General features: G+C 26.8%; 1 protein-coding gene across 6 annotated transcripts in view; it reads right to left on the reverse strand.

The window, feature by feature from the left end:
• LOC142323826 (protein-tyrosine sulfotransferase-like) overlaps nt 1-25207 on the reverse strand; it is a 1177394-nt gene that overhangs the window by 427284 nt on the left and 724903 nt on the right. For all 6 annotated transcript variants that reach the window (XM_075364080.1, XM_075364084.1, XM_075364082.1 and 3 more), the window contains one exon: nt 20506-20579. The gene's annotated coding sequence lies outside the window, so the exon portion shown is untranslated. The remainder of the gene's footprint in view (nt 1-20505; nt 20580-25207) is intronic.

The raw sequence follows: 25207 nt of genomic DNA on the forward strand, positions 1-25207 counted from the left end.
TTACTCTAATATTTTTTATATGAGTCACTCATATAGATATATTTCATCATATCAAATTTTATTCTGCCACTCATATATTTTATATACACACACCCTTTTTTCTACATTGTATTTTTGTAAGCAGTTATATACATAAAACTTACATCTGAATATTAATTTTATGCTGTAGATGGAGAACTGAATCAGAAGACAGAAAAAAGAAGAAAAATGGAATCGGAGTCAATGAAGAGAAACAGAAATTTATCACAATGAATAGTGGACATTAAGACATTCAGAAAGGGGTTATATATTTTCGAGTGGTTGCTGTAATCAATAAAAGATTTGGATTAGTAGAGGATATACATTAGGTGCATTATTATGTTAGGGTATTATTGTATGTCAGTGTTGTAAAATTGGTCTACAAAGTAAGAAATGAGAGAAGGAAAGTAAAAAGAAAAATTAAAGGGGGTTATATATTTTCAAGTGGTTGTAATCAATAAGAAATTTGGATTATTAGAGGATATAAATTAGTTGGTTTATTATGTTAAGGCATTATTATATTTCAATGCTGTAAAATTGGTTTACAAAGAAGGAATTCATAGGTCATTTGCTAGTTAGCAATTACATTGATTTTATACTGGAAGTAACTCTATTATGCAGTTCTGTGTAGGAGGATGTTGGATTGTGTCTTTATGAGACAAGTTTCTGATACACATAATGTCACTCAAACATGTTATTGATAGTCTTGATTTCTGTGTTGTAAGTTTGTAATAGAGATCCCACTAAGGGATCTTTAGAAAAGTGAGATAGAGTTTTTGGTCTTGTTGTTAACTGTCCTATAGTGCTAGTTGCTGATGTAAATGCTAACTCACTTCTTTGGCACAGTTGAAAAAGATAGTGGCAAAGATAGTGGCTTCTTTGGCACAGAAGATAGTGGTGAATTAGTTGAAGGCTTTGTTGTGTAGTATGGATTAGATGTATTTAATGTTTATGGTGACTTACCATAATAGAGATTACAGTCTCTTTCATACTGAAGGATCAAACTCAAATTGTTTCCGATAGCAATTTTGAATTCATAAACATTTCTTAGTTGCAAGTGGCAGATTTTTTTCTTTGATTATGCCCCAAAGGAAGTTGTCATAAGAGGGAGTTACTTGGACTAATAGCAAGCAGCCACTGAAAATTCTAGTGGTCTGATATTTTAGCAGCCACTGAATTTCATACCCCCTACCAATCCATCACTCTACAGAATTTTCATTCAAAAAATTAGATTGAGCTTTGTCATGCTGTATAAAATGTTAGTTTATTCCATACCAATCAATCAAAGCAGAGCAATAAAATAATCTTCACACATGTTACGGTATAAAACATTGTTAACACTTCCTTCAAAAAAGTATGGTTCTAATAGATGCATTTCAAATATCAGTGCCTACACCAATACATGTAGTGGTCTGTGATTTCCTCATAAAAGTGGGAGTTTTTTTATACCAAGAATACATTCCATAATCAAGCAAACAGCAGACTCATCCAGAGAAGAAAACCTTAGAAGAGCTTTGCAATAAGTTTCCTTTAAGGCCATGTTCTAGTCAGAAAACATATTAAACCAGCAGGCTTAAAAGACTTAAATCAAATATCGTTTTTTATTATTTTCTGCAATGCTGAAAAAAAAGAATATTTAGTTCTGAAGACATTTTCCTGGATGACTCAAAAGAAGATCTTAAATAGAATTCCTCAACAATATCAAAGCAATTCAGCTAGGATGATGTCGGATTATTTCAAATCAAGAACTGGGCTGATCGAAAAGGCTTTTTTCCACTCTTTCAGAGTGTTGCATATGTACTTATTTGGGTCGCCTTGATTTTTTTGGCCTTATACCTCAGAATTGACAAAACCTTCAATGATTTTCTTCAAATTTGACTGAAATATTTCGATATATTGATCGTATTGTTTTTTTTTTCAAAATTCGTTAGGGGTTAATACCGGGAAAAGACCAATAACGATTTTATTTCAGAGAAAAAAAATTAAAGCAAGTTTGTTATTTCAATCTGTATATAAATAATAAAAAAAAGTTCATAAAGCGAACACCTCCCCACCTATTAAAATCGAGATATGTCTTTATTCTTATGTCCCTCGTCAGTTTAAATTTTTTCAATTTTGAAAGTTTTTACTTCTTCGTATATAGTTATCAAGAAATGTCAAATTTTTTTTTAATTATAGAACTCGATCTAAAATGCATTCGCGGAAAACGTTTTTTGAAAATTATATATTTTTTTTTATTTTAGCTTTTACTGAAGTAGTTAGGTTTAGAGAAAAATTTACTTAAGAAAATTTGTTAAGCTTAACCTGAGTATGAATATTTTTTAGAAAAAAGTCTTAAAATTTATTCCTACCTCAAAAAAATATATATTCTTTTTTTTTTTTGGCTCTAGTTCCTTTAATTTTCATTATTATCTGGGAAAGTCATACAATACTTTGCCAGCATTTTGTTTTTATCGAACAAAAAACAAAAATTATTCAAAATGTTAATGTATTCAAAGTTTAACAAAAATGAATTGGCTAGTCTATAAAATACACTTTCTTCATCGAGTAGATACGTTTGGTTCTGTCTTAAGTTTTCATATCAATTGATAATAGAACAATGCTTTATGCTCCGTCATGGAAAAACAATCAAATTCACGCGTACCCGCACATATAGAAAAAATGGCTACATAAATTGCGTAAAAAGCTAATCTAAGTTTTGCTTTTAGAAGAGATGAACTTGATAAAAATAATTTCTAAGTGATCAATCTGATTTGATATTAAATGACAACAAAATAAGTAGCGTACTTACCAGTTATTTATATAAATTAAAAAAAAAAAAAAAAATCTGAAATTTCTTATATAAATTAAATGTAATTATTAAATAAAAAAAAACTTGGCAAGATAAAATAAAATGATTAAAAATAATAACAAATAAATAAATTGCAAGAAAGATTACAGGTTAACAACCTTTAAATTGAATTATGATAGATAGACCTTTCAACCAGCATTACAGCTTAAATATGTATTACAAAATAATTATATGTATTTAGATTTTAATTTACAAGACAGAATTTAAAATTATTTATTAGCGGAAAATACAGAATGATATTTTATAGGGAAAAATAAATAAAAACCTATAATAAAATGATGCAATTTATTTTAACATAAATACGCTAAATAGAAATGAATTGAAATATACATACGTGCGGCATTATATCAAAAACATTTTAACACTTCAAAGCTTTTAAAATGGAATTAAAAATAAAATCTTTTTTATAATTAGTATTAGACAACTGTTCAAAGTAAAGCATGTTGTACTTAATTAAGCCTTAATTTTTTCGCGTCGTACGTCACTTAAGTTAACCAGTTTCGTTACAAAAAGGAAAAAAGATTTCTAGTCGCGATTGTGGATAGTGCCTTAGTACACATCGCGGAACATGCGAAACGAGACTGTTTTTTTTTTTATTATTATTATATTCCTTTTTTTCATAAATATATCTTTACTTTATCAAGCCTTTCCTTTTTTTGTTTCTAATTTAGTTTAACAACCAAAATTAGGCCACACAAAGTACAAGATGAGTAATATTTTTCATTATAGTTTATTACATTTTTCTTGTTTGTATCTCTGTTGCACATTATATTATTAATACAATATAATATTTGTAGGTCTACAAATTAAGTAATAACAAACATTATATAATGACTAATTCACTGCATAGTAATGAAAATCGCATAAGTTTTCATTTTATAAATCACAAAATCAATATTTTGGAAATTTTATTTTTGTTTTTGAAAAAAAATATTTTTTGGATATTTATACATGCATTATAGATAATAAGTTTTCTTTAATAAAGTTTTCTCTAAAATACACTGAAAAACATCGAAAATGAATATTTCGAGATATCCCCACCCCGTTAACAAATTTTGAAAAAACTACGTTCAATGCCCCCATATATAGAAATATTTCAGGCAAATTAGAAGAAAATCGGTTCGTTCCATCCTGTGATAAAACGCCAAAAGTAATGCGACACAAACATACTCGTACGTATATTTTATTTTGGTTTAAATTAACTAGTTGGACCCTTTTCGAATATCGGGTTGAATTTGCAGAAAAATCCGATACCCATTTTTGATATGATCACTATACTTTTCCTTTTACTGTAGCTATTCTAACTATATTCACCGGGAAAGTTAATAATTAATATTACTGCACTTTATAGAACCTGAATAATACCCGCTAATAGTTTCTTTCCGTCATATTTTTGTCAAAACGCAGATTCCCGGTCTTTGCGTTCTTAAAAACGACTTTATTTAATAAAAGTAGTGTCCTTTATAGGTCTATCAACATTTAAAATAAATAATAAATAAAATGGAACAAAATAAACAAAACTGGGAAAAGTTATTTCAGTTATTTTTTAAATTTCAATTTATTGAAGTCGATACCAAAATAAGTGTTAAGTTTTTTTTTAATTTGGAACGGACTCCGAAAAGTCGAAGTTTTAGGAAGAGTTGCAAAGAAATAATTATTTAAATAGTTATTTTAAATAAATAACTAACACTTTAGATAATGTACTTTATCTAAATTTTTAACAACAGAAAAATTTAAATCGATTCTATGACCGTTATAAGAAACTCGAATTCGGAAGTCATGATTCGATCTTTTTTCTAAAGTATTTTTAATATACATCAGGTATTAGAATTAACACGCATGACGCAAAACAGACATACAATGCGGATAAATTACGTATAAGTTATCAAGTATCAAAGTTAGAACGACTAAATTCTCCCTTTCAATTAATATCAGATATTGGATTAGAGATGCTTTAATTCAATAAGTCAGAGATAATGCGGCAACAATTTAGTTGATCATAGTTATCGTAAAGGTAGATCAGAACTGAAAACAAATAGCCAGACAACAGAATAATAGGGGAAAACAGTGTAAAACACAAAGAAATAAAAACAATCAAAAAAAAGGTTCCGTATTGAAGAAACGCATCGCAAAGGCGACAAAAAATTAAATATAACTTAGTTCAAGAAAAGAAACTAAATAAGATGAAAAACACTTAAAAAAAAGCTTGTTGCAAAGAAAGTAAGAAGAAAGATTCATATTTTACGGTTAATAAAATAAATTAGAAATAATTGAAATACATTAATTTTCAATTTAATAACGATTTTTACAAATAAATAAATGGAACAAAAGTAGATACCCCTGTCTAGATTTCAAGTTAATCATATTTCATGGAAACCCAGAAATTAAGGCTAAAACAGAATTTCAGTTATTTCCAGCGAGAAAGCACGGAAAACTTTTGTCTGTTTTCTATATATCTTCATCACATTGATCATCTGATTAAGATTAAATTAGATAAAAAAATTAACCCAAATAAAATGTACTGAAATCCACCGGGTTCGTTTAGTGGTAAAAACTCGCGAAATCTAAGGTTCGAGTTCTTGTAAAAGCAGATGCAATATGGATTTGAATGCTAGACTGTGGATACCGGTGTTCTTCGATAGCTAGGTTTCAATTAACCACACGTCTCAGGAGTGTTCGACCTGAGTCTGTTCCAGACTACATGTTTACCGGTGCATTTACACTTATACTGTAGCTACGTCAGGCCTGGCAAGCCGGTAGCGTTAGTCGCATTTGCATACACCCAGACCTGGCAGTAGCTGGAAAAATGGTTGGAGTGGAGAAAACAGACTAAATGTACGGAAACAAAAAGAAATAAATATTAGCATTCTATTATTACTTTCCTTTAAAATTAACTTTAAATACAATAAAATCATTTTTTAAATTTATAGAAAAAATTTGCTGCATACTATTAAATATGTTACTAATGTTTCTTTTCATCCTATAAAACATAATGTACAATTTTTCAACCCTGGTGCAACTCGGTCTGGAAGCATATTGCTGAGTCAATGGATTTACTAGAAAAAAATAAATCGATTAAAGATTTAGCAAAGTAACATTACTTTAAAATAATAGAGAAGAAGGAACGGAGAAAAAATGCACACTGACTTCAGTGTAGCGTCAAGATAAAAGTAACTTTAAAAAGATTATAACTTTTTACATTACTGTGGATACGTTAGACCTTTTTTCTAGGAAATGCTAGAGATAAAACTAAATTCATCGGAAGATCGGACATTTATAAATTTATTTGTAAAGGCAATTAATTATGCAACTTAAGGTACTAAAAAAATTGAAGCTGGAGTGAAAGGAGGATTTAGTTCCACAGAAGAGTCCAACATTATTGATCATAAAATTAGTTTAATAAAAAATAATGTGTTACCAATTGTTCGTAATAAACAGGAACAAGATATTTGGGAAAATTTATCTAATTCAGAAACTTCATTGCAGAAAAACAGGACGGGACCAATAAAACAAGTTACCAATTTCTAACTCTTCGCGGACCACAACCAACATCGGGAGTATAGTGACATCGGGACCACATAATAATTATCATTTTTGTGTTACTAAAAACCCCAACTGAGAAAAACAAGAATTATAATTTTAAAACTTTTAATTAGGTTAAAAAAAAAAAAATCTTTGTAGTAATAATTCTTACACAAGTAAAATATAAATATATTTAAGTATATACCAAAAAAAATCTATATAATTTAAAGTTTATTGCAAACAATGCAGTTGACCTGCTGCATTTGCCTAAGACTGAATGTCAACCTCCACCTCGGTTGTTCTTAGTCTTAATAGATGAAGCACATAAACATTTGTGAGGGAACTTCTGCAACGGTTTTAGATGAATTTCATTGTGAAAGTGTATATGCTACCTAACACTTAAATATTTTCTATCCAAAATTTCTTAAATCTGGAAATGTCCCTTTTGGGGAAGCACTTTAAAAACTCTGGTCTGTTTTTTAGGAATGTATCAGGTTTATAGATCATATAATTCAAGTTGAAAGTGAGCTTATTGTTCTTGTATTTCAATGGCAATAGGATACTGAGTAGCATGATGCTCCTTTTTGGTGTTTCAAATTCTTGAAATCTTTTTTTTTTAATTCTACAATAATTTTTTCTATATCTACACTAAAATCCGAAAAGTCAAGAATTTCATCTTTCTGCCAGTCGGTGATAGTTTGAAAAATGAATAAAGTCATTTTTATGCAATGAAAATTAAAAAAATCCTTAATCTGTTTATATGTTCCATTAAATCTGATACCACCTGTTACCTTTCTTGGAGATGTATGTTCAATTTGTTGAGATGAATATTGATATCTTTCAGATAAGGCAGCTGTTTAAGAAAATCCGTAATTTGATGTTCTTCTTAGAAGAGAAGATATACAAATCTTTGATTATGTTTACTACTTTTCCTACAGCTTTGCGGGCTGTTAATTGGCCATCCCTGAATTTTAGATCTTCGAAAAACGTTTTCTAAAAGTCTTCAGTCATAAGAACATTAAATGGTTATTCCCTCCACTAAGTTTTGTTACCGGGTAGGGATATCTAAGCTATACGATTTCTCTATTTATTTTCAGATAAATTTTTAATTTATCTAATTCTGTATATAGAACCTTTCGGGTGCCCATTAGATCGCGATTAACAATCCTTAATCTGTTTGAATTGAGTTTCGGTGATGTAGTGTTTTAAAGCTAAATTTACGCATCGTTCTGGTTTCTCCAAAATGATTTAACGTTTTTTTTTTTAAACTCAGTCTGAAATACTCATTTTGTAGTTTTCGTTTAGTCGTTATTCTCTAATTAACTAATAATTCATTAATTTTAAGAATCTATTAATGATAATAGTTAACAATCTAGATTCTAGATTATTAAAGAAAACATTCTTTTGTATTAAAAGAAACAATAAAATGTATAAATGAACAATTAAAATAAGTAAAACCATTCAACATTTAATCAGTATTTAATTAATTTTATATTAATTAACAAAACAAAGAGTACATAAAGAAGTCTATAATTTAAATAATATACGCTTACAGTTTATCAAGCGGTAAGAGATAATTAATAAATAATTATTTATTGAAAGTTATGTAAAATTATATTAAATGGAGTACTTAAAGACAATAATTATAACACGCATCATGCAATAATAAGCTTATTATCTTTAGAGAAATGAATATTTTACGAATTAATTAATGGAATAAAGTGGATATTTTAAAAAGCTACCTTTTTTTTGCTTTATTGTAGTGAGTTATAATTTTATTTCACGCAAAACTATTAAAATAATTTTAAAAAATGCGTAATAATACCCTGTTTTTTTTTTTACTTTTTTCACATAGTAAAAATTTGATCGTACGTAAATTAACATTTAATTTTTATGAATATATTTAAGAACTGCGCATCATCAATCATTTTAGTTTTTCTTTTCTTTTTTAAATTTTTTTAATGAGCTTGAATATGACGGTAGATTTTTTTTACCGACTTCAAAGAAAGTACTATATTACTTTAGGTCGCACGGTGGAATGGGGGTGAAATTTTCTCCACGTTTTGAGATAAGAGGAGTGCGAAAATACCATTCACTTAAAATGCGGGTTTTTTATATATATATATATATATATAAGCTATGTATAAAATTTTATGGCTCGAAAATCTCCAAAACTACTACATCAATTTCACTGAAATTTATGATATGCTGCAGTAGTGTAACTGAAGTTGTGAATATGAAAATTGGTTAAATCGTTCCACGCTCATGTAAAGTGACAACATATCCTCAATTTCAGGTACTTTTTTAGTCGGATGGTGGAATGGTGGGGGGGTGGGGTGAAAATCAATTTTCTTTACGTTTTTAGGAATAAGGATTAAAAAAATAACATTCATGTATAAAATTTTGTGGCTCGAAAATTTCTAAAAAAAATAAAAAAAATACTAGATCAATTTCACTGAAATTTAAATATGCTGTAGTAGTGTATCTGAAGTTGTGTATGTAAAAATTTGATGAAGATTGGTCGAATCGTTCTTCAGTTACACTCAATTTTAAGTCGACAAAAGACAAAATAACCTCAATTTGTGATTATGTTGACTTGGTTTTTGTGTATTTTTCATACACACTTATGGAGTGAATCACAATGGTGAGTATAAAATTGATGTACGTAGAGTCTTACTTGTTATTTTAAATTATTTCATCAAATTACGGTTAGTTTTCTTATAAACAGAAAATATATTTTAAATTAAATAAAAAAATATATATAACTCTTAGTTTTCACATTTGTATTGTATATTTCTTGTGCAAAAAATTATACAAAATAATTAAACAAGAAATGTAGTACAAAGTAAAATAACGAAAAGTCAGTCTTCTCGCGCAGAACTACGCTAGAATTTTTTAATTATTTGAGCTCTCATTAAAGATAGAAATTTTGAATGTACCGTGTAATTTAACAACACAATTAAGGTATTAACAGGATTTTGTAATTTTATTTAACAACATGATAAGTAAAAACGAATTGTGCAGGAAAGAAGAACGGTTACTGTAATTGGCGTGAATTTGTACTGAGTAAATTCTTTTTAAATAACTTAGAAAATATCGTATTTATCCATCTGCACGTATGTATTCATCTGTTGGTCTAAAATACTATGAAGGAACTGTATTTTCCCAACAAACAGTTGAGATTACTATCAGTTAAGAATAGCAATCTTTCTTTCTTTCACAACTCTTTTTCGATCCCTAGTTAACTATAGTTATGAAACTATGAACCAGTCACAATAATTGTGTTTTAAAATATATGAATCAAAGCAAAAAAAGGCTATCTTCATTGAAAGAGTATTTACTTTTTCGTTTAATTATTCGCAATGAGTGAGATTACTGCTTATTTTATGAGTCTCAGTAATTATTTTATTTCTTAAAAAAACAAATTGTTTTTCATTAGTTTATTATTCCTATTTTCTTTCGTTTTTTTGTTCAATCTATTAATTTATTTTTCGAAGGTACAGTTATCTGTACCTTTTTTGGATCGAATCACATTTTCACTATTATATTTGCATTCATAGTTATGTCAAATTTATTGTAATTTGTTATTCTTCTTTATGTAACAGAGATCTTATTCCGTTAAATTTTGTATAAATGAATAAATAAGCTAACAGTATTCTTTTAAAGTGATTACTATACTGAAAACTGCCACTGGAATATTTAATTTCCCGGAGAATATAGCTAGAATAACTAAATTAAAGGGAAAAGTATGGTAAACTATGTCAAAAATGGGGTATCGAGTTTTATGAAAATCTTTACGTTTTAAGATCCACCTAGTTCATCTAGTCAAAAAAAAAATGAATAAGCCGTACGTATGTGTGTCGCACTGCTGCTTTTGGTCCTATATCACAAGAATGACCAAACCGATTTTCTTCAAATTTACCTCAAATATTTTTTTTCAAATATTTCTTCTACTACAGACTGCATGGCGTTTTATTGCTCTGAAGGGGAGTACAAACTTTTATTAAAAGAGGAGAGACCTCTTGAGATCAACAGCATTAGGACATAGAAAAGATAAAAAGTATTAAAAGATAAAAGTGTAAACGATTTTTTTTACGTGGTAAGACATTTTGATGTCTTATCTCAGGAATGACAGAACCAATTTTCTTCAAATTTGGCTCAAATATTTCTATACTCGTATATGGGATATTGATCATATTATTTCTTTTTTAAATATTCATTTAGGGGGTGGGGGATAACGCAGTAAAACCAATTTCGATTTCTTTCATTGAGATTTCAGAGATCTTTATTATAGCAATTTTCTTGACTACAATGGATGTATAAATAATCACAAAAAACTTTTCAAAAAATCAATCTCGCTTCTTAAAATTTAATTATATGTTTTTGTTCTTTTGTTCTACTTCGCTTCGGTTTAAATCTATTCGAAAAATGTTTGAATGTTTAATACATCATACATATAGGTATCAAAAAATGTCTAGTTTTTTAAAATTATAGACCTCGAACCTAAAAATGCAGAAAATATTATTTTTCCTATTTTAGCCTTTATTGAACTGGGTGTTAGATTTAGATAAAACTTTACTTAAGCAAATCTTTTAAGCTTAACTTATATATGAATAATACTTTTAGAAGTTGTTATCCACCACTAAAAAATATATATTCTGTTTTTTGTGTTCTAACTCTATTAATTTTTATTATTAAAACGCTTTTTTTTACATTTTTCTTCACCTAAAGAGCTATTACACTATATTTGGCACCTACATTATATTCCGAACTCAAAATGAGAAGCGATTTTTTTCATTCATTTTATAAAAGATGTACTTTATTAAATAAAAGTTATATTTGAATATAATTAAATAAAAAATAAAAAAAAATATGAATATAATATATATTATATTATATATGTATTATATATATATATATATAATTGAAAAAATATGGCCCATGAAATTTCACAACAGGAAAAACAGAAAAAAAAGAGAGAGGACAATTTTATGGGTATTTTTTTACAACTCCCAAAGATTTCCTTGAAATTAATTAATTTTAACTTACAAGAATAGCAAAGAAACGAATAAAGTTTAATATGATACAAAAGTCATTTTTTCCATTAAATAAGTTGTACCATAAAGCTTAACTCTTCAAATATGTCATTTTCTTTCTTAACAAGTAATAATTATTATATACTAATTGTAAAAATATTAATTTACTTAAGAACCGCTAAATACCATCTGTTATATTATTAAAATAATAATCAACGAAAAAAAATTCCGAGATTCTGGGAATTTTTAACTTCAGAAATATTTTATATACATGATTATAAATCATGTATGTGTTTCTAAATCTGCCCTTCAAGATATCTCGTCTTTTGTCTTCCAACAATGTTAAGAATATCTGAAATTAGGCAATTTGTTGGTAGATTAGGTGAAGTTGACGTTATTTTTTAATGGATACCATTTCACATTGGAATTGAAGGAAATGAGAAGGCTGATTCGCTGGTGAAGCGAGGGACCGGAATAATGATGAAACATGTAGCTTGGCTTACCAGTACATTAAAAATGTTAAACTGAAGATTTAAGCGAAAGTTTTTGAATTATCGGACAGCTCAGATGGAAGGGAAACAGTATATAGTTTGAATTAATGGCGAGAATATAATTCCTGATAACCCTCTGTGAATCTGTGGTAGTCTTCAGGATGACTACGGATTGTATGGCGGGTGGCGTATATCTGTGCACATTGTGTGTAAAAGAGACAGACTGATAGGAGGGTGGAATAGTTGGATAGTCATAGACAGTCATTCCTTTACGAAAACATCTCGTATAGTTCCGTTTACTTACATAGTATGCAGTACATTGTCAGAGTTGTTAGGATAGTTAATAGTGCGGTACGCCAGCTGTAAGCCTATGTGCACAGCAATACGTCGCCCGCAATAAAACATCTTTTGAGGATGAAAATCCTCGCAATTCCTGTGTGTGTTATCTGTAAAAGTGAGGGTTCTGTTATGAACTGGGAACATTTAAGAGTGTGTAAAGAACCGAATGATTATAGAAACATGTCTGATGGAACGTTGTACTGGAAGGCCAGAAATCTAATGACGTTGTATCGGTAGATTGAACACTGATACTTTAACATGCTCCGTTATGAAGATATTGTAACGACAATAAATTTCCTGCCACATCCACAGAATCGTGTTTGATGCTTAATGAAATGGTTTTTTTTTAGTTTTTTTTCCATCTACTGACGATGAATGGATGCTTAAACATTTAAATGTGCATCTGGTTGTAGATTTTTACTTATTTTATTAACAGTTTTTGAACATTCCTGTTACACTTTATACATATTTTCATGTTAATTTATTATATTTACATATACTATTTTTGTGATGAATATCAAAATAAATTATTTGTACAATCAAGTAACGAGAAACTGTAATCCAACCACAGTACAAAAAAATAACCTTTTTAATTTTTTGTTTGTTTTGTTAATCTTAAAAGATTAACAAAACAAAGAGGGGGTTAAAAATAAAGGCGAGGTTAACAAAACAAAGAAGAGGTTATAGAATTAAGTTGTATTTTTATTAATAACGGAAGTTAAAATATAAATAAATCATAAAAAGATTTATTTATATACAGACCTAAGTTTACCAGACAAATTCCTCAATTTATTATGCAAAATATTATTTAAAAACTTTATTTTAATACAGATTATTACACGGATATCTATACCGAAATATTCTAATTTTAAATAAGGCAAATTTTGGATAATTCAGCAATTATCATATCGGAAATGTTTAGCCAAATAAAATACAAGTTATTAATTAAAAAATTTAAAAAAATAATAACGTAATGACTCAAAAAAGAAAAATACAGTAAACGTAAACTAAATGCTTATATATATTTTTTTATAACATATAGCGAGCGAAGCGGCGAATAACAGAGACCAATAATAATAAATTCTGAATAACGTTGTGTTGTGTTTGGAAGCAATAAAATAAAAGACGAGCAATGCAATAATTCAAGGTTAATGAACCATAGGACTTTGTATTTAAATTATAAATTACGGTGTAATATTTATAATAATTAGCTTGGCTAATCAAATTAATATTTCGTCTATTTAAAATGTTACGTGTACTTAGAGAAACTGTACAAACTACATTGTTTTAACACGATTATTCAAGCATATCCAACCTTAGGAAGTATAACTTTTAATTTTATCAGTTACATATGTTAGGTTTAACTAATAAACGGGTTTTTTCCTAGTTTCGACGGTATATAAATAATAATACTTCAAAAATTGATAAAAAGACTATTTTTAAAATTAAAAATTCTAATAAATAATAAAAATTAAATTTCAATAATCAAATTATTAATTCTTTATATGTACTATCCACAGAAGTTAAATTTAATTTATCTAAGTTAAATAAAACATTAAAAACCTAATAGAATACTAATATAATTGTAAAAATAAATAAATAATTACTGTCAATCTAAGTATATTAAAACTGATTATAAAAACAAACACGCAAATGTTTGAAAAATATCTTATAATTTTTTTAAATGTATTTTCAAAAGAACGCACTAAAAAGTTAAATCTAAAAAAATTTGTAGCCCTTCTTTAAATAATTTTTACGTGAACAAAAAATTAAAAACAAATATCAAAAACTTACTGAACTCTTAATCTGGCGCCGACTTCAAGGATCTAATTTAAAAAAAAACAAATTAAAATTCTATTTTGAGATTGTTCTTATTGTTATATTATTATTAGATTTTTAATTTCAAATACGGGTAGGCCTACAGAAAAACATCGTCCACCACTGGCAAGCAATGCAAAAAACAAATAAAATTCTGTTTTTATAAAATTAAAAAAAAAATAATTTAGAGAAATGACGCAGGAATTCCTACTGTGAGGTAAGGTTTACTGAAATTCGGAGTAAGTATTTTTTTTTTTACTTCCTTGTACATCGTACAAGGAAGTACTGTAATTGCGAAAAATTTCGGTTTTCAGATTTCAACGGAAATATCCATTTGACTATCCCTGAATACTTTTTGACTAGTTTCGGCGTGACGTCTGTACGTGCGCACGTATGTATCTCGCATAACTCAAAAGTGATTAGCCGTAGAATGTTGAAATTTTGGATTTAGGACTGTTGTAATATCTATTTGTACACCTACCCTTTTGATTGCAATCGACTGGACAAAAAACCATCCCTTCATTTCCTTTCTCTTTTTTACCTTTTTTTTAATTTAAATATATTGATTTATTAATAATTATTAACCTGTGATTGTAAAAATTTTTTTACAATAAATAATAATTCAATAATAAAAAAAATATGTAATTTAATAGGCGTACAAGGAAGTCATGTGGGGTCCACATCAGATATTTTATTTTAAGTTTGTCGACTAATTCTCTTAGATATGCACAAAAATTGTTAGAATAGTTGCCTTTCAAAATCATGTAAAACCATATTATGGCCTAACAATCCAGTATTAAGTAGTTACGATAAAAAAACAAAATTTAAAAAAATCGTTTAAGTGACTAGGTAAATTTATCACTTACTAAGGACGAGACGAACAGCAGTATTTCAAAAAATTCATACGGTTCGAAATGAGATATCTCCTTGTAATATAATCTATTTATTATTAAAAGTACACAAAATATAGTATCAAATCAGAAAAACAATAAATAATATAATAGAAAACATTTTTGAGTCTTTCTGTTTGACCATCGTTGTGGACTTTCAACTTTAGGGAATTAGCAAGCTTTAGTTTTTTCTTAAAGTTTTACAGAAAAAACACATTTTAATAAAAAATATTAATACAATAGATGAAATTTATTATCTAGCTATACCTGAATGAAATTTTGTTGTTTTTTCTTTTGGAAAACAAAAAACTTTTCCTCTATACTGAGAAAAATTTTACTAGTAAACCGATTATTTTTCAACATTTAGTCAATAATTACATATCATAAAAACTTATTTTTTCAGTTTTACGGGCAACAACTGCTTTGGTCATTAGCACAATGAAAATTTGTAGCGAAAGAAAAACGCCTTGGCTGACCGGGATTCGAACCCGGGACCATATCGCATAAACTGCACTAAAAAATTTCCATGGAAAAAATAAACTTAATTCATTAAAATTAAAAATGGAAAATAAACTTCCTAAATATTATAAATCACGTCTACGTAAATTAATCATCATATATTTTGTGTAATTACAGTTTATTCATTCGATAAAAAAAATATTAATGAAAGATTTATAATAAGTAAATATTTTATTTTTAATAACGAAAAACTAGTTTTTTTTTGTTTTTTTTTAATTCACTTAAATAAAAAGCATTATCACGCATAAAAGATTAAATATATTACTTTTATAAAACAGATTTATATTAAATAAAATTTTTTACCGACATTAGTTACAGAAATTATTTAGAGCGGAAAAAATAACTGTAATATATGAGGACGAATTATAAAATTTCTTAATTCACAATTTTTCCACGAAAAAATCAATAAAAATACGAAAAAATAAAATTTTATTATTTCCTTTAAAGTAGGTTATAAACAGCCGATTCAATAATAAATTTAGTATTTTATATTAAATATATATATTTTTTTTTAAATTGATTCAAAGATTTTATTTTAAATATTAAAAATTAATATTTTACATTGTTTACCGTTTTAATTAAACATAATAATCAAAAACGAATTTTTTTGGTATTAAATTGTTGATAACAAAATACCTATTTATAGAATTTTACTAACAATAAAATATTTCAGGAATAAAAATATTTAACAAAATTTAAATAAAGCCGTAAAATGAAAATAATATTTTTTTTATTTAAAAGAAATAGCACCGTAGTTTTAAAAATTACACAAGCCTATTTATAATATAAATATATATATATATTAAAAAATAATTACACCCAGTACAGAGAAAAAATATTTTAACAGGTAGAAATAAAAATTATAATTTACTTTTATTTTTGAAAAAAAAAAATATTTTTCTTTGAAATACAACAAAAATTAAATAATAAAACTTTAATGCCACGTAAACTGTAATTATTTTAATATTTTTTATTTTAAAACAGAAAAAATTGACTAAGAGTTTCAATGAATTGGAAAAAAATTTAATAATGTGTATATTTAAAAAAATAAAAAAGGATGCATATTATGAAAGCCTTTGATAAAATTTCAATTAACGGAATATTATTACAATTTTAAGAATTATTTATAAATCTATCAAAATTTGGACGAAAAAGTATAATATGTATTTCAATAATTTATATTTACTCAATATAAAGAAACTTTAAAACGGCATTCATGTAATAATTTTTTATTTTATTTATTCAGGAAATTCTAAAAATAAACGGTTATTTTATTAAAACTTTTTTAAAAATTCACCGGAATTGCAGAAAAGAATTTTTTTAATTTCAAAAACCGTATATCAATTTCATTCTAAAAAAAATTTTGTTTAATTCGCATAAATATATTTTAAAACTAGTAAGACGCTTTTTTTTAGAGACCACACTGTACGTTAAGTTTGTTATTCTTTGTAGCGTAAAAGGATTTTAGAGAACGATCAGTATTGACGTTACCTCTACTAGACTTTGTTTAGTTTTTTTTAAATAAATAAACATTCCACTAAAAAAATTTTAAAACACTATTATTTATGTACATGTGATAACGGTACCTGATATCCACCGCAACGTTTACAAGCAACCACATGTCTATGTCCACGTCCATGTTCCGACCACATGCTCGCTAGAATAGCGACCGCACGACTGTACGGCAGTACGCGATGTTTCACTGTTCACGCTGTTCCTCTTTGTTTCGTTTGAGAGGGGGGGATACCATAGTATGTTCATAACCCTTTTCGTACTCTCTCCCTCTCTTCTATCACGTAATGTCGTACCTGAGTGGTCCCACCTGTCGTCAAGATAAAATCATCCGAACTCATCATCATTACCGCTGATGTGAGGGAACATCGTCTTCTACAACAATTGATTATGTATAGTCGGTCGGAAATAACAGAGAATATCAGTCCGCGCCGCATTCATCAAATGATGCTTTCTAATCTCGGTTCACTACAGTTGTAGTAATCTCTAAAATATTCTATATAATAATAATAATAGCTATGTATACACAAACTACAATCTACGGACGGTTAAAAAATTTTACGCCAAATTAAAAGTATTCATTAATTAAGATGGAGAAAAAAAATGGGAGATATCGGCCGTTAAAAAGAAACGCTTAATTTTACATTTATTACGTAATAATAATAACAAAACAATTTGAGAAACGATAAAAAGCAAAACTTAAAAAATAACGCATTCAAAATAATAAGACATGCCTAATTAATAATGTTTGTATAGATACAAAAATAATCACTTTATAAAAGAGATTTTATAATTAAAATAAATTAAAGAAGAAACAAAAAATTCCATAAATAAAAATTTTACGTAATATAATAAGACTCAATTCAACTAAGTAAAAATCCTAATTCATTGAAAGAAATATTTTAAGTACAAAAAAATAAATAATTCTTCATTTAATATTTTAATACACAAAATACGTTTTGTTATTAATACAATAATAATTTTAAAAAAACTCTTGTGAAGTTCTGCGCAAGAAAACTGACTTTTCGTTGTTTTATTTTGTTTCCTTTTTGAAAAGTATAAACTCTCCCAAAGAAAAACTCAAGAACAGCTCAACCAATTCATGAAATTTTTGCATTCACAACTTCAGATGCAATCCTACTACAACGTATCTAAATTTCAATGAAATTGATCTAGTAGTATTGAAGATTTTCAAGCCACAAATCATTATATTTAGACCTCTATTTATATAATACCTCAAAACGTAAAGAAAATTCCTTTTTACTCCCCAATCTCACCATGCGACCGAAAGTAAAACTGTACTTTTCTTCGAAAAGTCGGTAAAAAAAAAAAAATAAAAATAGAAACAAATTATACATATTGCACAAAATATATTTTATTATCAACTTGAAATTTTGTTCATAGAAAAGATCAATTAACAAATTACGTTCACGTTAAGGTAATTAATTAAAATTTATAAGCTAAGCAAAAAGTCGAATTTTTTATTTATTTTTTTAATATTTTATAGTCTTTATAAAATCTCATAGAAATCTAAATGAATAAAAAAAAGATTTATTAAAGAACATTAATTTACTCCTTAGTGATTTAGAAGGACGATTAACATGTGTAATAAAATATCGTCATGATACGGTGTTTGTTATCTGCGCTGAAGCAGGTCCCTTGCGCCAATTCGTTTCAACTTCCTTCTATTCTCAACTAAACGTTGAAATCCATATCCTTTTTGATCAATTGTAATTTCTACTCTTTTACATTTTTTTTTTCAAATTATATGCGGGTGCATACCTAGCACTGCTTTAATGCTTTAATCAATCCTTCTCCCTCATTATTCATTCCAGACGGTTACTTTCCAATTGAGAATTGTTATAATAAAATATATAAATTAAAAAATTTGAATGAATAATGGCAAAATAGTCTTTAGATAGTAATTTTTTAAAATATGGTGTGATCTCAACATTGAACATTTCTTCAACAAATTTAATTTGTTGCAAAGTTTACAATAATAAAGTAAAAAAGAAAGTTATATGATAAAATTTTTAATTTTTAAATATTTATTGTTTGAAGTATATTACAACCATTATTAAATGCTAAGGTGATTAATTTTATTTATAACAGATATCACTTACCTCGAATTAAAAGTATACTGACTTGTCAAGCCCATAAATATCTTTAGCCCAATCCGAGCGGGAGTTCTTCTGATAACTTTAAGCTAACTTTTCTCTTTCCCTTTCGACTTCTACTATCTAAATGATATTTTATCGTTTTTTAAAAAGGAATTTTTTCTTTTGTAAACATAATACTCTGTAGGTTTTTGTAAATACTGTTTGGTTTTTGTTTTATTTATTTATTTTTCAATTTGGCCACTATGGATCCCGTTATAACTTTTATTCGCCTAATTTTGTTTTCTTTTTTTTCAATAGCCAACATGATTTTACTTTGGCGTTTCTTTCTTTTTTCCAAAATAAAATTCTAGCTTTTTTTATTTTGGCCCAAAGACTATTCAATTGTTTTTTCTTAAATTTTTTTCCTGTACTGGATTTTCGGATTTCCTCTTCAGAGATCAGTTTTTCTCTTCTTTGATTTCAGACAAATTAATTCGGTTTTTCTGTTTTGAAAGGACTCGAATATTTTCTTTGTCAATCAAAATTGAATTTGAAATTTTCAATTTCAATTCTTGAAAGATTCCCTTTCTTTTCTTTCTTATCAAAAATAAAGAATTTTGCTTTATTAATTTATCTATATATTTTTTTTAATTGTAAATATTATATTTTATTAATTCATTTCTTAAAAGTTTTGTTTTTATATTTATATAAATCTAACTAATTTTTTCCTCATCTTACATCGATTGATGATAATTATTTAACAACTAAAATGAGTATCGAATTTCAAAGTTATTTTTTTGTAAAATGTTTCCATAATTTACTTCATTAGATATTATTTCAATAACAATTTGTAATAGTTTATAACTTGTATTTAAAAGAACATCGATAAAAACTATAACCTTTAACCAAAACCCCGTATTGATTAAATTAATTCGTTACTTTTTTAAATGAAACTCAAAAACATAGAATTTCTATTATTAACTTAATAATGTAGATTATTATTCGGCTAATTTATACATACATTTATTATAATCCAACACTCATACGACCAAACTTATTTTGTAGTTTATTCTAGGAGTCACATTAACAAAATAAAATAAATGAACATTTTCTCCAACGTTTAAGTATTTTACAATAACGAGCTATTTTGCAGTTTAGCAACTACATATTTTTGCTGACAGGAAACGGTATATTACATTTTGCTGATGGTAGAAACCATTTAACTCTCACCTTCGTTGGTAAGCTTAGACTTATTGCACATTTCCGATTTCTTAAAACCATTGCGGTAAATAGCGTATGATGTACATGTAAATCAATAATGTAAAAAGACAACGGAAAAAAATATAATTACTGAATTAAATATAAAAATTTAAGATTAAATTATAATAAATTACATAAAGATGAATTTACCTTATTGACAGCGACGGTGTGGCCCAACTAGTTCACACTCAGTAATACCTGGAGCTCTTGAACTTCGGACGATTCTGCCAGAATAAAAGTAACAATTAAAATTTTTGCTTCTTATTTTTATGAAAAAAATCGCTTAAAAAGTGAGATAAAATTTAATCTGGATGATTAAGGAAAATAAAATATATTGAATTTCATACATAAATTTTCATTAATCAAAATTATAATTCAGTTACACGAGCTGAGAATTAATAAATTTAATAATATTTTAAGAAATTTTCACATTCTACCTATTCCTGGAAAAAGCAAATTATATTTTACGTAGAGAAATTAGAAAATAACATATTCAACAAATACCAACCACGTGAAAGTCAGATTATTTTTGATTGGAGAACCTCCAATTACATGCTGCCAATTCACCGATCATCGCTCTCCATTTATAATCAATTGACATCATGAAGTTATTATATACTCTTTTCAGTAAAAACCCGTACGTAATTAATAAATAGAAAATATAATTAATCCAATGCAAAACAACTACTTTATGTTTTATTCATATTGAAAGTTTAAGAAACGGAATTCATATTTCCTAATTTAATAAAATTTTGTTTTTAAAAAAGTCATAATCTAAAATCAAATACAGATATATTTTTAAATGCTACACACACACACACACACACACACACACACACACATATATATATATATATATATATATATATATATATATATATATATATATATATATAAATATATATAAATAAAAAAGCAATTAACTTTTACTAGGATTTAGGATTTAAGTCTCTGAAACTTCGAATTCAAAGATCAGCTGTTAAATAACTGATTTTTGACGACGAGTTAACCACTAGATCAGCCCGGCGGCCTAAATATACATATATATATATATATATATATATATATATATTATGATTTTATATATATTAGAGAAAAAATTAAAAATCTAATAAGGTTTAGTAGCAATTCTAAGAAAAATAAATCAAATTAAATTTCGTAACAATCCATATCGATAACAGAAAAATATTTGAAAATTATAAAATAAGTAATAATTACTGATTTTTAATATAGCTTATCGATTAATATAAGAATAGATTTTTAAGACTTCTTACAAAAACTAATTATTTCACATGATTTGAAAATATTTTCATTGCAAAATCAGCTGATCTTCGAAGTCGAGAGTTCTACGGTTCGAGTCCTTGTAAAGGTTTTATATGGATCTGAATGCTAGACTGTAGATACCGGTGTTCTTTGGTAGTTGAATTTCAATTAGCCATACGACTCAGAAATGGTCGACCTGAGTCTGTTTCATACTACACATATTTACCGGTACATAAACATTTGCATTGCACTACATCTACAGCCACGTCAGGCCTCGCAAGCATTAAATGCACACGCACACGCGCACACACACACACTGAAACTCGGAAGCAGCTGGAATACTGGTAGGAGAAATATATATATATATTTGAAAATATAAAAATTACCATCTACAAAAAAAATTTCTAATTATATAAATAAAGTAGAATCACGAATACTTAGGACAGATCGACATCTTAACTTAAGAAAGAAGTAATTATTTTAGTTTATAACAGAAATGACAATAATTTGTAATAGTTTATTGCTTATATATTTTTTTTTTATAAACGAAAGTAGAGAGATTCATTCTGGATAAATAAAACATGACTGAAATATATAACACTATTTCCTCGGATATTAAATCATATAAATCTTTATTATTTCCGTAATAATTATAAAAATATACTTCAATACATTAATCATTTATCTGATCTAAATATAAAAAGCCAAATAAATAGATTTTTTTTTCAAACGTCCGTCACGATTTCGATAAATAAATGTAAAATTTAAGTTTTATTTTCTCAAATCGATAATAATAACTTGCTAGAAATTAGGCTATAAAATGCATTTTTTTTTTAATCTATAATTCGAAAAATAATCATAAGTGTAGTTGATTACTAATAAGTAAATATTCTTTAAATCTTTTAAAACGCGGACATAAATTATATTCATTTATAAAGTTGACATCGTAGAAAGCTTTTAAAAATCTACCCTTTAAATATTAAAGCAACGATCCTGTTAAGTAATTTTTAATAATTTGGTTTTGATTTATTTGTTCATTAAATAAAACTAAAAACAATATAATATACATTCTCAGTATAAAAATCTAATAAATTATTACTACAGTATTAAAATATTTTTAAAAATAAATGTGGTTTGTGGTATTAAAAAAAAATTAAGAACTAAGGCCGAAACAATTTTAAAAAAATAAGACTGACTAATTAGACAATTAGTCAGAGAAAGGAAAATTTACTAGCGACGATTGTGCCTTAGATGTTTTACATGCATTGTAGTAATTAAGAAATACGGCGATAGATAATGAAAAGTAAGAAACTAATGAAACTATTTTTTAAGATTATAATGTTGTACCTAGAAACCGACATAATATATTTCAGTTCATCTTTATCTATCTAAATTTGGGCATTCTATCTATTTTCTTCATTAAAATAAATGAAAATTTTTTATAACTATATTTTGATAAAATAGTTATGAAATTACGTTATCTAATTGTGGTTTTAGAAAACAGTCTTAAAAGTTGGATAAGCAATGTTTTCATGGTGTTTTTATAAATCTGTTTCGTTTAAGTTAGTATAGATATCGTTAAACATTTTCATTCCAATCGTTCTTTGAGAAAGGTTTTTGTTGTTTCGCGCCAAGAAAACAACAGTCTGACTTATTGATCAAGAAGAATTGTGGGCTTAATAAAATCCGTTAAAAATTTAAAGATGTAGAATACTAATATAAATTATATACTAAGTTTTAAAATAACAATATAAATTAAGCACACTCACACAAGTAGCTAAAAAAATATAAAACACACAGAATATCTTTTCTAATAAAACTTTGATATGAATAAACAAAGAAGGAGAGTTAAAAATAATCTGATTTAGTGATATATATATCTATTCTGCATATAAAACTAACAGATGTGGATTCTAATTTGGTTTACGAATTTAATAACTTACAAAAAAAAAAAATATTAGTGTAAATAAATAACTAAATGAAGTTTCTAATTTTGCAATATTAGAGCAATAAATAATTTTATTACAGTTCAATTCATCTTTTTTTTATTATTTAAAATCATTTTTAAAAAAACAAGAAAAACGTATAAATAAATAACCTATAACCTCTTTTACTCAATTTAATGTCGGTGTATGTATCGAGAGATATCGTTTATATCGATTGTTGTCTATGTCAATATCGACTTCTTCAGACAGTTATTATGGGATTAAATATTATTTGGGTTCGAATCCCGGTCAGGCATGGCATTTTCACACACGCTACAAATCATTCATCTCATCCTCTGAAGTAATGCTTAACTGTGGACTCGGAGGTTAAAAAAAAAAAAAAAAATATTATGGAACTAATAACATGTAAACACTCCCGGGATAAATAATAATAAATTTGGAATTTTCAGCGAAATCGGTTGAGTAGTTTTTGAGTTATTAGAGACACAAAACGAAGATTGTCTTTCATAGTTGTATAATAATTTGTTAATTATATTTTTTTTTAATAAATTGATCCACAAATAAATAAATAAATAAACCTATGGAAATTCTACACGAGTCAATACGAGTTCATATAAAGATCTTTTGCCGAGAAACATAATGTAGATTGCAAACTTTTTAATTGAGAATTTTAAACAAATTTTCATATTTGGTAAGCCTCATTATGTATTTCACGATAAAAATATTACTTGGAATTTTAAATTGTTGATTATTTCTTACAAAATTATTACCTGTTGCATATATTTAAAACTAAATTTACAAAAAAATACGTTAAACATTTTAATATTGATTGGGTTTACTGTTAGTTAATTTAACAAAACATTTATTCATAATCACTGCTATTACAGCAAGACAAACTCAAAACACATTTGTTTATACAATGACTAAGCGCACGCGTACGGACACATAATAGTTATCGGATGTGAACACCAGAGAAGAAAATGACTTTCCTCAAAAGTAAATACAAATTAAACAAAATAATACATTTTTTTCATATATCTTAAATTACTACTATTAAAACTTTAGTGGATTTAAATTTATATTTAAAATTACATTAAGAAACAAATGAAAGATGCACTTTTTTCCAAAATCTTACTAGATAAATATTTCATAATACCTCTTTCAATACACAAGAAATGATTGAGAATTCAATTGCTATACGCTTTGCCAGATATTCAAGTCTGATTAATGTTACGTAGCTGTTAACTGCATAAACTGGGACACATGATTATTAGTAACTGTGGGACAAATGATTGCCACTAATTGAGCCAAATCCTTAAACTATTGGATCCTTTATAAAATTAAGTTCTCGAATAATCTCTTTAACTTGTACGCCAAATCAAACACCTTTTCTATTTTAAAGGCAACACCCCCCTAATACTTTTCCTCCTTTTTCCTGTTCATCCTCCGGGAATTACCGTTCAGGTATTACTTCAGAGGATGAATGAGGATGATATGTATGAGTGTAAATAAGTGTAGTCTTGTACAGTCTCAGTTCAACCATTCTTGGGATGTGCGGTTAATTGAAACTCAACCACCAAAGAACACCGGTATCCACGATCTAGTATTAAAAACCCACTAATACTGAACCAGTTTAAATGTAG

The sequence above is a fragment of the Lycorma delicatula genome, chromosome 4 (assembly GCF_047948215.1).
Source record: "Lycorma delicatula isolate Av1 chromosome 4, ASM4794821v1, whole genome shotgun sequence".
Lineage (NCBI taxonomy): Eukaryota > Metazoa > Arthropoda > Insecta > Hemiptera > Fulgoridae > Lycorma > Lycorma delicatula.